The sequence below is a fragment of the Trichosurus vulpecula genome, chromosome 5 (assembly GCF_011100635.1).
Source record: "Trichosurus vulpecula isolate mTriVul1 chromosome 5, mTriVul1.pri, whole genome shotgun sequence".
NCBI lineage: Eukaryota > Metazoa > Chordata > Mammalia > Diprotodontia > Phalangeridae > Trichosurus > Trichosurus vulpecula.
Window position 1 is genome coordinate 31,891,469 of NC_050577.1, and position 15,166 is coordinate 31,906,634.

Consider the following 15,166-nt stretch of genomic DNA (forward strand, 5'->3'; position numbering starts at 1 on the left):
AAACCGAAATTGCTCAGTACCTGCCGGGCCAAAGGCATCTCCCGTTCCAAAAGCTGGGGAGGTGAGTGGAGGTGAGTGGAGGTTTGTTCCTCCTTAACCAGCTGAGTAACATAACAGGCTAGTTGCAGTCGATGTTTATTAGGGGGCCATGTATTCATTCATTTTATATCACTTATGGTTTTTAGCTCAGTGCTTTGCAAGTGAAAAAAGTTTAAAAGAGAATGTTGACTGACAGAGTCTAAAGAAACCACAGTTGCTATTTATTTCCTGCACTTTCATGATATTATAGAATCATGGTTTAGTAGATAGAAGGTACGTCAGGCACTGTCTAGCCCTGCTCTCTCATTTGCAGATGGAGAAACTGAGGCTCATAAAGGTGAAGTGATTAGCCCAAGGTCACAGGGTTAGAACCAAAGCTAGGATATAATCCGGCATCCTTGCCTCAGAGTAAAGCTTTGAGCTGGGTTAAAAGTTTTATCATAATTTTCTATGCTCAGGGAGCCAAGAATACCTGATAGCTTTTTTTTTTTACCTTCTTTAAATGAAATTATATACATATCTATATATTGGCAAATCTTTTTTCTTTTCTTTTTTACATCTAAAATAGTCTAAATTTGCACTCACTTGCCTTCCTTTTCCCCAAAAATGTCTCTCCCAATTAAAAAAAAAGAAAAAGAATCCTCGTAACAAATAAGTATAGTCAGGCAGATCCACACATGTCCTGTACCCAAAAATGTAGGTTTCATTCTGCATGAATGAGCAATGAGGTAAATAATATGTATCAACATTAGTCTTCTGGAACAATGGTCAGTCATTGCATTGGTCAGAGTTTTTAATTCTAAGTTGTTTCTTGTTATAGTTACATATATTATATATGATAAACATAGATTTATATATAATAATGTATTATATATGAAATAGTCTATTATGTTCATAGTTTCCTAATACTCAACCCACCTTGTATAAATTCTACCTGGTCATAATGTACAATCTTTTCTATATGTCACTAAAACCTCTTTGCTAATATTTTATTTAAAATTTTTCTGTTAGTACTCATTAGGTATGTTGTTTTTTTGTTTTTTTTTCTTCTGATTTATCTCCTCCTGGTTTGGGCATCAAGACCATATTGATGTCATAGGAGGAATTTAGAAGGTTCCCTTATTTACTTGTTTGTGTAAATAATTTTTATAATATTGGAATTAATTGTTCTTTGCAAATTTGATAGAATTCACTTGTAAACATGTCTGGTATTGAGTAGTTGCTTTTTTCCACTTTGAGAATTTATTTGTGGTTTTTTCTTAAATTGGTTTAATTTAAATTTTTTTATTCTTTTAAATTAGCTATATTATATTTTTGTGGATATTAATTTGATTTAAATAGTTTTAATAATTTAAATAGTAACTTGGATAAAATGGTTTCTAACAACTGTCTATTTCTTCTTAATCTGTTATGATTTTTCCTTTTTCAATTTTATTTTTTAAATACTGACAACTTGATTTTCTTCTCTTTTAAAAGTTAGATCAACAAATAATTTATCTATTTTATTAAAAAACACCATCTCATTTTATGTATCAATCCAATGTTTTTTTTTATTTCAATTTTATTAATATCTCCTTTGATTTTCAAATGTCTGTTCTGGTGTTTTGTTGGGTTTTTAAAATTTTTTGATTTTCCAGTTTAAAAAAAATTGCATGCCCAATTCAATGATCTGTTCATTGTCTCTCCACCCTCTCTCTGTCTCTGTCTTTCTCTCTCTGTCTCTCTTCTTGTTATTGATACAAGTGTTTAGAGATATATTTCTTTTCCTGTAGGATTACTTCGGCTGCAATCTAGAAGTTTTGATATGCTGGTCTCATGTTGTCTGAGTTCCTGTCTCCTGCCCTCTACAGAGGTCTGTTGTGCACAAAGGGCTGATGAGTCCTGGGCTCCTCTGCATCTTCCCAGGTAGCGTGCTGAGTTCTTCAAGGCTATCAGAACTCACTCAATGCTGAAGCTGCAGAAGCAGTTTGAACTGATCTCTCCCTTCTCCATGGGAACTTTACAGTCTGCCTACTCCCCATCCAAATCTGCAATCCTTAGGTTGCTTGACCATCCTGGAGGCACTCCAGTCTTTCAATTTCTTGGACACCTGCTCTAGTGCTTCCTGGCAGGAGGGTGGGTCCTCTCTTCAGCCTACCTCAACTGCTTGACTACCTGGGACTGCCTGGTGGCAGCTCTTCTTAGCTTCTGCAGCTGGGGCCTGCTTCCTGGCTGAGTGAGCTAGAAGGCCTCCTGGCCTTAGCCTTGCCTCATCTTGCCTGGATCACTCCCTTTTCCGCCTTAGTGCCTATAGACCTCTGGGTGTTCTGTTCAGGCAATTGAAAGTACTTACTGTACTTTCTCTTTAGTTTCTAATTCTTATTTAATTTGGGGCTCCTTTTGTTTTATCTTTTCTGGAATTTTCATGTGCCATAATTGGGCTACTGTGTTCATTTTTCTTCATTATTCTTCCCCAGAAGTCATAATTTCAGCTTGATCTTCCCATGAGTTGCTGTTTGGGGTGGGGGTGGGGCATGACTGCTTGTCTGCCTAGTTTCCTAAACAGTAGACAACTGTTTCTAAAATGGTGACAGTGATAGGCTTTTCTGATTGTTGCTCAGCAGTGGCATTACTTCAGTCTTCTTGTTATTCTTTTGAATTAAAATCAGCCTGGTGATGTCATTTTTGTTCCTTCCCTTTCTATGGTTTTCTCCAACCATTGATAGTTTAGGGCTTGGCATTTTTGTGAAAGGAAACTGGAAACAAGGTGAGTGCCCATAGATCGGGAGAATGACAACAAATTAAGGCATATGAAATAATGCAAAATCATTGTGCCTTAAGAAATGACAAAGCTGAAGAATCTTGGGGGAACATAACAATATTCAGGAGAAAAGCAGACCCAGGAGAACAACACACAAAACAGCCAGAATAACATAAAGAAAAAGGAAAGTCAAGACAACAAGCATTTATTAAGCACCTACCATGTACCAAGCACTGCTAAACACTGGGGAGACTAGGAAAAGCAAAAGCAGTCCCTGACCTCAGGGAGTTCACATTCTAGCGAAAATCCTAGCAAAAGGCAGCTGAATTCAAGTGAATTTCAATGACCAATTGTGGTCCCAGAGAATCTCAGGATCATAAATTTAGAGTTGGAAGAAATCTTGGAAGCAATTGAGGTCAAGCACTTCATCTTATAGATGAAGAAAGCAAGGCTGAGAGTGGGTAAATGATTTACCCAGAGTCACAAAGCTAGCAAGTGTTTGAGGCATCAGATCAGTACAGATGAAAAGAGGTGGGAGTCTATGGGGCAGGGATGTCACATATATTGTTATATGAGGTTGTTTTTTCAGTTTGTTTTGCAATCATTTCTCTTTGTTTTAAGGGAAAGACTTAATGGTGAAAGCATACAAGATAACTGTCATGCAAAGAGACAAAAAATCATCTATAAAACATTAAAATCTTGACAATTGCATGTGGTAGTATTTTGGACCACGTTGTGGACATTTGGAGCATTTGGGGGGTGGTGGGATCATCTCTTGGATTTTCCCCACTGTATTTCGCCATGGATGTCTCTCATTGTGTAACTTGAGCGTGTGGGTAATGTTTATGTCTGGGATTCTTAGATTTTTGCAATCTCTGGTGAAAAAGAAATAGAAATCTGTCATTCTCCTCAGCTCATTTAAAGAGACTCCATCAAACTTGTCTTCCTCTTAAGTTACTCTCATGATGTTTCCCTGTTGGTTATACTTCTCTATATTTGAGTCTTTTTCTGCCACATAGGTTTCAAATTCCTCATTTGAAAAGACCAGGGGCTTAATTCCCACCTACGCCTCTACCTACTTTAACTGGGACTTTCCTAATGCCCTCTTTTTGATCCATTTCAGTCTCTCTATGAAGGCTGTCTCAGTCACCCACATCTATGCCTGCTGCGTAAAGCGTTGGGTCTTCTTTTTACTTGCTGGGCAGATTTTCTCTTTGAACCATTTTAGGGCCTTTTAGAGACTTCCTGTAAATTGTAATGTGCTATTTAGTGGGGAGAGATCTGGAGTGCACCACATATAGAGGGTAAAATGTTCACTTGACCCCCTCCAAGGAGAGGTATCATATCCCTCTCTGTTCAAAACTTTCAGTGTGGTATGCCAAATAAAGAATACGCCACTGATCTTGACATTCAAGGCCATTCATAGTTGGGTACCAACCTACAACCTTACTTTCTTCTGTTACTTTTTAAGAGCTTTATGTTCCAGTAAAACTATACCAGGTGGAGCAGTGGATAGAATACCAGAACTGGAGTCAGGAAGACCTGAGTTCATATTTGACCTGAGAATTTTACTAGCTGGTGACTTTGGGCAAGTCACTTCACTCTGTTTGCTTCAGTTTCCTCATCTGTCTAATGAGCTGGAGAAGGAAATGGCAAACCACTCTAATACCTTTGCCAAGAAAACCCTAAATGGGTCATGAAGAGTTGGATGACTGAAAAATGATATAACAAAAACAGTCGATAGGTTTTTGTAAAAAACGCTTTCTTTGTGCCAGGTGCAATCTCTCATTCTCATCCTGCCTTCTCCCACTGCCTTGCTTGTGTTCATGTCAAACCCAATGTCTAGACTAGACAGTCTCCCGCCCTTGCTCCTAATTGAAATCTCTTCTTTCAGGGCCATCTCTTTCATGGAGCCTTCCTTGATTTCTCCTAGTCCAAAGTGATGTTTTTCTTCCCTTTAGAAGATTTCTCATCATGCCTGGCCCTCTTTCCTTAACAAGTATAACAATTTGGCATGACAGTACAATAATAATATTGAGGTGGCTTCTGGTCAGTGCTGCATGGTTTGCCAGGTGTTCTGTGTACATTATCTCATTTGGTCCCCTCACTGTGAAGTAGGTAATACAAGTGTTATCCTTCCCATGTTACAGATGGGAACACTAGTGATCAGAGACATAGTGAATAGCTTGAGGTCACACAGCTCTTAAATGGCAAAGATGAGATTTGAGTGCAGGTCTTCTGAATTCAGATTCAACATTTTTGTCGTGATTCCACAACTATTGCTCTCTTTTAGATCATAAGCTCCTTGAGGGCAGAGTTTATGTCTTATTTCATCTTTCTTTAAATTAAATTTTATTTTACCAGAACCCAACTATAAAATAGAGAAAGGAAACAAAAACATATCATAAACTTAAATATTGAAACTTAAATATAAAGTAAGAAAGAAAAAAAGCATGTCATGTGCATAGCAGAACATAGGACAGGATTCAAAATATGTAACAATAAATTTTCATTTCAAGAAAGCCTGTATGATAGATAATACACCTTGTGTTGAGAATTGTCAATCTTTTCTTTGCATCCTTGTGTTTTCTTTTGTTCTCTGCTGTGCACTTTTTAACTTTGTTCTTTTTTTCCCTCCCCCCACCCCCAGAGGGCTACAGTATAATTTAGATATTTCTTGATATATACATACACATACAGATATATACATACACTTATACATATAAACACGCATATATAGACATATACTTTCCCAAACATAATCTATTCCTGATCTTTGTTTTTATGTTTGTACATATATATATATATATATATATATATATATATATATATATATATACACTATGTATATACTTCCTATATATATACTTCCCTCTTAAACCCATTCCTGATGAAAGTAGGTTACCAGAACTATCAGCCCCCCTCGCCATCTAAATCCTCTATATCCTTTCTTCTTCTTGTACCTCTCTTGTATAACATACTTTTTTTTAGCTGTTTCTAAATGGTTTTACTTTTTAAATTCATATCATAGTCAAGTTTATCCCCCTCTTTCTTATAAGATCGACGATTATTAATAAGAATGTTAGACATACATTTTACATTTTATGTTATATGAAAGGTAAGCAGTCTGTTCTTGTAAATCCCTTATAGTCAGTCTTTGGTATGTACCTTATGTGTCTTTTAGTTCTTGTATGCCGAATCTTCTATTAAGTTGAGGATTTTTTTTAACAAAGTCTTGAAAGTCTGGGGGTTTATCAAATGACCATTTTTTTGTTCAAGATAATACTGAAATTTGAAGGGTATGATATTTTCGGCCAGAGCCCCAAGTCTTTTGCTCTTTGACATATTGTGTTCCAAGACCTGTTGTCCTTTAATGTTTCTGCTGTTAGGTCTTGAGTAATTCTAATTGTGGCACCATCATATTTAAATTGTTTTAATCTTGATGCTTTTAATATTTGATCTTTGATCTGGGATTTCAGAATTTGACTATGATATTCCTATAAGTTTTTCTCATAGGATCTCTTTTAAGTGGTGTGTGATGGATTTTTTCTATTTCCACTTCTTCGCCTTGTTTTAAAGCTTCAGGACAATTTTCTTTAATTATTTCTTGTATTATTGTATTTTTGATCATAACTTTCAGTTACTCTGATAATTTTTCTATTTTCTCTTCTTGATCTATTCTCCAAATCTGTTGTTTTTCTTATAAGATGTTTTACTTTCTCTTCTATTTTTTTCATTATCCATGTTTCGTTTAAATATTTCTGGATCTTTTATAATTTCAGTGGCTTCTCTTTGCCCAATTCTAATTTTCAAGGTGTTATTTTCCTCCTTGAGATTCTGGATCTCCTTTTCTAATTGGTTGACTTTCTCTTCATAACCTTCTTGTTTTTCCTGGATTATTTTTATTATTATTATTATTTTTAGTTTTTCCTCCATTTCTGTCATTTTATTTTTAAAGTCTTTTTTAAGATCTTCTAAAAATTCTTTTTGGGCAGGTGACCATTTAACGTTGCTCTTTGGGGATTTCTTTACTTCAGTGTCCTCCTCTGAAGATGAACCCCAGCCATCTCTATTCCCATAATAGGTTTCTATGATTGGATTCTTTCTCCTTTGCCTATACGTATTTTTTTTGTGGTAATAACTTGATTTTTTATAATCATCTCTAGCCCTAGGGTATGGGAAATTGTGTCTCTTGCCCCAGATCTTCAGTTCCCTCTTGCCTGGAACCAAAGCCAAACCTCCAACCTCCTGTAAGTGCCCACAGCCAGGGGCTTTCTGTTCCACTGCTTCTCACCGGGCACGTGTTGGTTCCTTCTCGCCCCCACGACTCTTCACAGCACAGCTGGGTCTGGCGTTCCTCGTCAGGAGAGGTTCTCGCAGTCTTCCTGGGCTCAAACACACAATTCCCCTCACTATCCTGGGGTAAAAAGTTCCAGTAGCTGGGACTGAGGCAGCCTCTCAAACCAACTAACCCCAGGGCTTGCTGCTGGTCATTAAAATGGAACCTAGCGTGGAGGTGTTTACTCCTTGCTGGGACCAAACCCAGTCCTGGGGTTCTTCTTTAGATCTTCTCAGACTGTCCCTGGAAGGTCTGTATTGTGCCCCTGTTCTTCTTTGTCTCCACCCCACTTTGTTCTCCCTAAGGTGCTATTTTAACTCTTTTGTGGGGAAAAATCTTGAGAGCTTGGAATTTTGTGACCTACTCTGCCATCTTCCCAGAATTCTCTCTATTTCATCTTTTTACCTTCGGCACCCAGCACATCAAATACCACATAGTAAGAACTGAGTCAATATTGAGTAGAAATCTAGAACGTTTTAACCTTCTAAAAGGCACATTGGAGTGAAATGGAGGCAAGTGGATTGATTATCTTTTAATTTTGGAATTGGATGAATGAGCAGAATGCTGGCCTTAAAGTCAGAAGGCCTAGACTCAAGGCACAGATCTGGTATTCACTCATTTATGCAGTTGTTCAGCCAGCATTTATTAAGCACCATCAAGCACTGTGGTTAGCCCTGGGGAGACAAAAAAGGCAAAAATGGTCTGCCTTCAAGGAGCTCACATTCAAACATGAAAAAAGCTAGGTACATACAAAATGTAGAGGGTGGAGCTGGAAGGAAATCCCAGAAGGGGTAGCACGAGTGGGAGGGGAAGGAGGACTAGGAATGATCTACGGTAGTGAGTTTAGTCTGGAAGGAAGCAAGGGCCACCGGGAAGTAGAGGTGAGCAGAGTTGGCCTCCTACACCCAGAGGACAGCCAGTGCAAAGGGGTGGGCATGGGAGACAGAGCATCATGTTCAAGTTAGTAACCCAGTGTGGCTAGATTGTAGAGTATGTGGAAGGGAGAAAAATGTAGCCTGGAAGGGTAAGGCAGGGACTGTCTGAGAAGAGCTGAAAATGGCAAATAGATGACTTTGTATTTGATCCTGGAGCCGGCAAAGAACTGTTCTTGTTGTTCAGTCATTTCCAAGTCTTTGTAACCCAATTTGGGGTTTTCTTGTTAGAGATGCTGGAGTGGTTTGCCATTTCCTTTTCCAGCTCATTTTACAGCTGAGGAAACTGAGGCAAACAGTGACTTGCTCAGGGTCGCATACTAAGTGATTTGAACTCAGGAAGATGAGTCTTCCCTAGTCCAGGCCTTGCTCTCTGTGAACTATGGCGCCACCTAGCTGCCCATTAAGGAACTACTGGACTTTATGGAACAGGGTCTCCCTCCTGAGCTTTAGGAAATCCCTTTTGGCAGCTGAGAGGAGGGTGAATTGGGGTGGTGAGAAACACAAGGCAAGGAGAACATTTAGAAGGCTATTGGAATGGCCAGGAGATGGTGATGAGGGTCTGGACCAGTGTTTCAACAACCCAGCTAGCAGCTGTTGTGGGGGGTGTAAAACCAAAAGCAACTGGCCCACAGAATGCTGCAAGCCCAAGTTCTTTTGATCTGCTTTACTAAGGAAAACAACCTTAAGGGTTTAACAATCTCAATTTAATCAAACATGAAAACATCATTCACTTAGTTCAGGGGAAAAAGCCAGCACCCTGAACTTCAGAGCAAATACAAACAAATTACAAACGTCAACAGACAGACCTTGTCTGATTCAAATCCCAATTCATAGTTACCAGAGTTTAACCAAGTCCAAACATCCCAGCAAGCTGGAGGGCTCTTACTACAGTTGCCCAGAGCCTCCACATCAGCTTGACACCAAGAGTGAGAGCCCTAAGCAAATAGCTCTGTCTTCCCTTTTTATGCACTCTTTAGCCATCATCAAATGTCATCTGAGTGACCAGAACTTAAGCTCTTACTATTGGCTCTGGAGTTAGCACCTCCCTTCATTGGCCCCACCTGGAGCCCCACCTTAGTTACCAATTCACACCTACATAGGCACCTAATAGATAGGGATTTGGGCCTGGGGTTTAGCACCTAGTAAGACTCAATCAAAGACACTGAATTAATCAAAGGAAACAAAAGCCAAACTCTTCAAGGGCACTTGGTTGAATTACTGCTAGGAGCCCATCTTGATCCCCAATACAACTAGGGCAGTGGCTGTTTGAGTGAGACGCGGGTTGTGATGAAGAAATGGGAAGGCAGACACCACTCTCCTTAGCAATGGGCTGGATATGTGGGGCGAGAGTGAAGAATTAAGAACTAGCTGAGCTTGACTGGGTGGCTAGAAGGCTGGGCATGGCCTTGACAGTAATAGGGAAATTGGGATGGGGGGATGGTTTGTAGGGAACAGTAACAAAATCCATGTTTGACGTGTTGAGTTTGGAATGCCCACAGAATCACTGAGCTCTCCAAGATGACTGACAATAGTCAAGTTGCTTAAACCTGTTTGCCTCAGTTTCCTCATCTGTAAAATGATCTGGAGAAGGAAATGGCAAGCCACTCCAGCGTCTCTGCCAAGAAAACCCCGAATAGGGTCCCGAAGAGTTGGACACAAGTAAATAACTGAGCAACAACAGCAATCTCTACTGATGGGAGATTTAAGTGGCTTGTGGAATAATCACACACAGTGTGAATGTGTGTGTGTGTGTGTGTGTGTGTGTGTGTGTGTGTGTGTGCAGAGCACCAGGTCTAGAGTCAAGGAGACCTGAGTTCGAATCAGATCTCAGATGCTTATTTCCTATGTGACCCTGGGCAGGTCACTTACCTTTTGTTTGCCTCGGTTTCCTCATTTTTAAAATGGAGGTAATATTAGCAAATTCCTTGAAGGGTTGTTGTGAGGATCAGATTAAGATCATAGCTATAAAGCACTTAGCACAGTGCCTGGCACATAGTAAGCATTACATATTTGAACCTGGCTCTCCCGATTCCAAAGTGAATACTTTTTCCCACTGTGCTATGAGGAAAGTGCTTCGTTAATGGTAAAGTACTACAGAAAGATGAAATAGTATCATCTGCGAGTAAACAAAATGCAATCATCAATTCCCAACATAATTAGTGGTAAAATGGTGGCTCTGGGAAGGGAGTGGATGACAGGAGATTCTAAGGGCTGAGCGCCAGTTTGTAGGAGCTTTCACATAAGTGGCTCTCACCTTCTTGCCTCAAAGATCTCATTCATTCATTGCTGCTTACTTTGGGTGACAATCATTCTCAACTTAGAAGATGAACCAGCCCTTTACTAATGGCAGGGAAAACACGGAGGCAATGCCTTCAGTTGCCTTTGGATTATGTCTGTGTATGTGCTGAATATATGTGCTGAATCTATCCATTTACCTCATGCTGTATTATTGAGTCCAAACCATTTGTTTTTCATTCAGGATTACATGATTATGTAGTTTAAAACAATCGAGAGCGAGCTAAGGTATGAAAGATGAGGCAGGGTACTTGTGGAATGTCAATTCTGGGTACTACAAGGTCACGTGCACTATTCAACACCAGGACCTTTAGTCATAATTGAGCCTGGAGCAAATTCATTTGGGGGTGGGGATGGGAAGAATTGGCAGTCATACAGAGAAAAATCTGACTGTGCATGCATTTGTGTCAGAAGAAGGGGAAGCACATTCTCCAGAGAGCCTCAGTCCTCATGCCTTCAGGGATGGAAGGGGAAATTGGACCCAGAGGAAGGGTACCAGGTGTCAGAGCCTTGGGAGTGGTGGCCTGTCTTCCTGTTTGAAAGCTTAGATGTGGATTGGGGCCTGTGGTTAGGATTTTGTTTTAAATCTGTCACCTTATTCTCCAACAATGAGCAGTAGTAACGCCTGCCACATGGGCTGCATCCATTAGTTACAAGTTATGTGTTTTGGCCTGAAACTCTTTCTCATTAGGAGCTAAAACAAATGTTTTGATGTCTCATTGCATTGACCAGATATGGTTCTATGGTTAATAATCTACCACCCTTCTTGGAAGGTTCATTTGCTGTTGACTAGGCATGGCCTTGAATTAGCCGCAGATAAGAGTTTTTATTCTCTAACTGGCAATACACCTTCATGTCTCTGCTGCCTGTTCTAACTTGATGTCATAGAAAACCTAGGGTAAGGTCATTGTTTGTTTTTTCATAAGGAAAGACCAATTCAAACTTTTCAAATAAATTCTTTCTGACTAAGCAGAAACCTTTGCCAAGTGAACAATGTCTTTTTTCCTCCCCCTTCTTGGCTTTGGTTGTATCTTTGGAAACAGGGCAACAAGAAAATGAGAGCTCCTTAAGTAACAGTGACCCAGCTGTTTTCTGGAGGATAGCCATTGACCCACCACATAACAACCAAGAGTTTACAATCTTGGTGGCTGTGAAACCCAATAAAACCAGAGGATATCCCATCATTAATCATGTGTCCCTTGGATTCCAATAGGGCTGCTTGGTGACTACACAAACAATGTTTTCCTGAAACATATGAAATGGATTTGATTAATGGATCAAGAGAATGTGGTGGTAACCACTGACATTCAAGTATAAGATGTTTTTGTAATAATATAAACAGAACAGGCCATTTCAAGCCAGGCCTCATGGGGTGCTGGCACCCTCCTGGAATCACTGCAGGCCCTGGTCTGATCTCTTACTTCCTATTCTGACTGAAGTGGGGGGGCATAATGTGTTGGTGATTAGAATACTCGATTAGAAACTTTTTTTTTTCTTTTGCACAAGAAGGATAGAGTCCACCTCAGACTGCAAATGAGCACAGGCCAGAAGGCCAGGCTGGGATGGGGACTGACTTTCTTCAGAGCAACCAAGTCCTAGGTGGCTGAGACAGAAACAGGGAATGAGTTGCAGGGTCAGAGAATTAGGCTGTAGGCAGTTAGGAAGCGCTGTGGACAGACGTGGAGGCAGAAGACCCGAGTGTGCATCCTGCCTCAGATGCTCACGAGCTGGGAAAGTCACTTAATCTCTCAGACTCGATGTCTTCATTTGTATGATGGGAATGATAATCGCAGCTATCTGCCAGGGTTGTTGGAAGGATAAAATGAAATCACATATGTGAAGTGCTTTGTCAACTTTAAAGGGATATGTAAATATCAGGTATTACCTTTATTATGGCCGGATGCTTGGGGCTCACATCTGACAACATTTCCCTAAGAGTTTCAGCCTTATCTTGGCTACCTATGTGCATTCCTGCCCCACCTCATCATACCATACCAGTCTTTTACTGATGTGTTTATGTGGTAGCTAGTCAGTTCTAATATGCCTGTCCTCAACTCACCACTGTGTATACATACATACATAACATACACATATATGTGTATGCGTAGATATACACGCTACATACATGTACATATATCTATGCGTATATATGTATATGTATATGTATGTGTGTATATATACATATATATACATGTAGATATATATGTATGTGTGTATATATATGTATGTGTGTATATATATATGTATATAATGTGAAAGAAAGCTTGGTGCTTTAACCCTATGAGTCTGGATCTTGTTGGTTGGCTAACCTTTGGGTGATCTTGAAATAAGGCTCACCATATCTACACAAAGATCGCAAATAGGATAATCAACCAGATTGCTAAATATAATTTTGGTATACCTACCGAGAGCCAACCTGGTACAATGGATAGAGAACTAGCCTCCGTGAAAGGAAGCTCTAGGTCTGAGTCCTGCCTTTGAGACCTTGGCTCTACAACCTGGGCCAAAGGCTTAATGTCTTCATTCTCTAGGGTCTGTGAGAGTCCTCTAGTTGCTGAGAAGGTGCTGACCTGCATTACTAGACAGAGTTCTCTAGACCAATGAAATCACAGGCCCATCCCCCAATCCCCAATGATATACCTCATTCTAAAATTAGACCATGGTTGATCATCTGTTATGACATTTCTTTCCCTATTTTTTAGGCCCCATGAAACACAATTAGTAAGCATGACGATGCTGAATGATCAAGGCAAAGGGAATTAAATGCTCTTCAGGGATAATTTTGTCCAATTGTGAGAGAGCTTCTTGAATCACCACACAGATATGGTTACTCTTTCCTCAACATCTTGCCCCCCTGTTTCTTTCTCTACTGCTTTACTGCTCAAAGATCATGAATGACCTCATTAAAGCTCATCCAGTGGCCATTTTTCAGCCTTCCACCTCCTTGAATTTCCTGCATTTGCCACTGTTGACCATCCTCTCATTTCTTGAAGGTCTCTTATCTCTTGCCTCCTGGGGCAATGTGCTTTCATGCTTCTCCTACTTCTCCAAATGACCCTTCTCTATATCCCTTGCTGGCTTTTCCCCGCCCCCTGCTCCTCGCCCCCTACCAGATGGAGCACCCCATTATACTCTGTCTTTGGATCTTTTCTCTTATCTCTGCACAGTCTTTTTCTTGGTAACCTCATCCACTGCTATGGTTTCAATGATCACCTCTAGTCTTAAAATTTTTCTTGTTCCTTTCTTTGTTTGATACAGTCCAGTGATTTTCCTAGGGTAGTGTAAAGCCAATCAGTAAGTAAAAGATCTTTCTTGCCCATTGAATAGGCTTCAGGTGGGGCCAACAAAGGGAGGTCTGATTACAGACAGGCCCATACCCTTTCACTAACTAGATGTGAGGTCCCAGGCTAGTTAGCAAACTAGTTTGCTAGTTTGAGAGAGGCATGAAGCCCTCAAGGCCCTGAGGGGAGTTGCTAAGACCAGTGCGCTGAGTTCTAGTCAATCAGATGATGGCTAGGACTGGTAGCAGTGGAGAGAGGCAGTATTCAGAAGCAGAGACCCAGCATCAAGAGTGCAGAGTGAGATCAAGGAACTCAGGAGCCATTAGAGCTGCAGGAGAGAGTGCTGAGGTTGGAGAGTTGGGATTCATGAGTGATCTTTTTTTTTTTTCTTAATGATCTGGGGATTTATTGCATTAGAGAATGTCCAAATTATGGTTTATTTGCCCTTTCGGGCTTTGATTTTTCTCAGATAGAACTCAAGCTCTTTGCCTTCAAGCATGTAGCCGTCTGCTTGGCCACACTGGCCTGGCCTGGATGTGATGCAGGCAAGGAGGTTGCCCTACTGGAACTGTTCCTCCAGAAGTGAGCTGATCTTGGCATTCTTCTTCTGCTCATCATACTTCTTCTGGCTCTTCTTTGACCACTTTTTATTTAGAATTTCTTCCTCCTCAGAAGTCAGCTTCGCTCCCTTCTTCCGACCCAATGGCAGTACATAGTGGGACTCATACCACTGGCGGCATGGGGTACTATCAATGAGCACAATGCAATTCTTCACCAGTGTCTTGGTGCTGACCAGCTCATTGTTGGATGCATTTTAGACCACATCAATGATCCTTGTTTTTCGGGTACAGCACTCGGAGCCCCAGGAGAAGTTGCCCATGTCCAGCCTCAGTGCCCGGTACTTTTTGTTGCCTCCCTGACTCGCACGGTGTGGATGCAGTGGGGCCCAATCTTGGTGCTGGCGGGCAGCTGGCCCAGCCTCGTACTTGCGCTTCTTGTGGTAAGGCTTGCGCTTGCCCCTGGTCTTGCGGCGCTTGTGCCAGTTGTCTTGAGAGATTCCCATGGTCGGTGTGAGCTGCAAAGAGCCATGAGTGATCTTTTTATAGGGACGCCCTAGCATTGAGGGGAAGCTACAATATGATTTGATTTCTTGCTATAATATTTTGTTATAATTTCCTTGTTACTACAGTGAGGTGGGCTTATTGGTTTTGGAATATTATTGCCATAGTATCAAATTGGGGGCATTGGTCCTTGAACCTGATCCTTTGGAGTCTAAATAAATGTTACACGTCCTCTGCCTTCTACCTAGAGAATTCCTTATACTTCATGATTCTGAACCATTCAGGCACACCCCTTGTCCTCTCCCAGGTCATGAATTTTGCCTTACTGATATAGGTAGGGAACTCCATTATTGAAGTTCCTCCCTCCAACAAGGCAGATCAGAATACCATTTGCAATTTATAGTCTCAGGGAGTGTCCTGGAGGCACTGAGAGGTTAAATGATCCAGGGTCACGTTATTTGTATACACATACAATA

The 15,166-nt window shown here is 40.6% G+C and overlaps 1 pseudogene; it reads right to left on the bottom strand.

The window, feature by feature from the left end:
• Positions 1–14,065: 14,065 nt before the first annotated feature.
• LOC118852190 lies at positions 14,066–14,692 on the bottom strand (annotated as a pseudogene).
• Between the last annotated feature and the right edge of the window lie 474 nt (positions 14,693–15,166).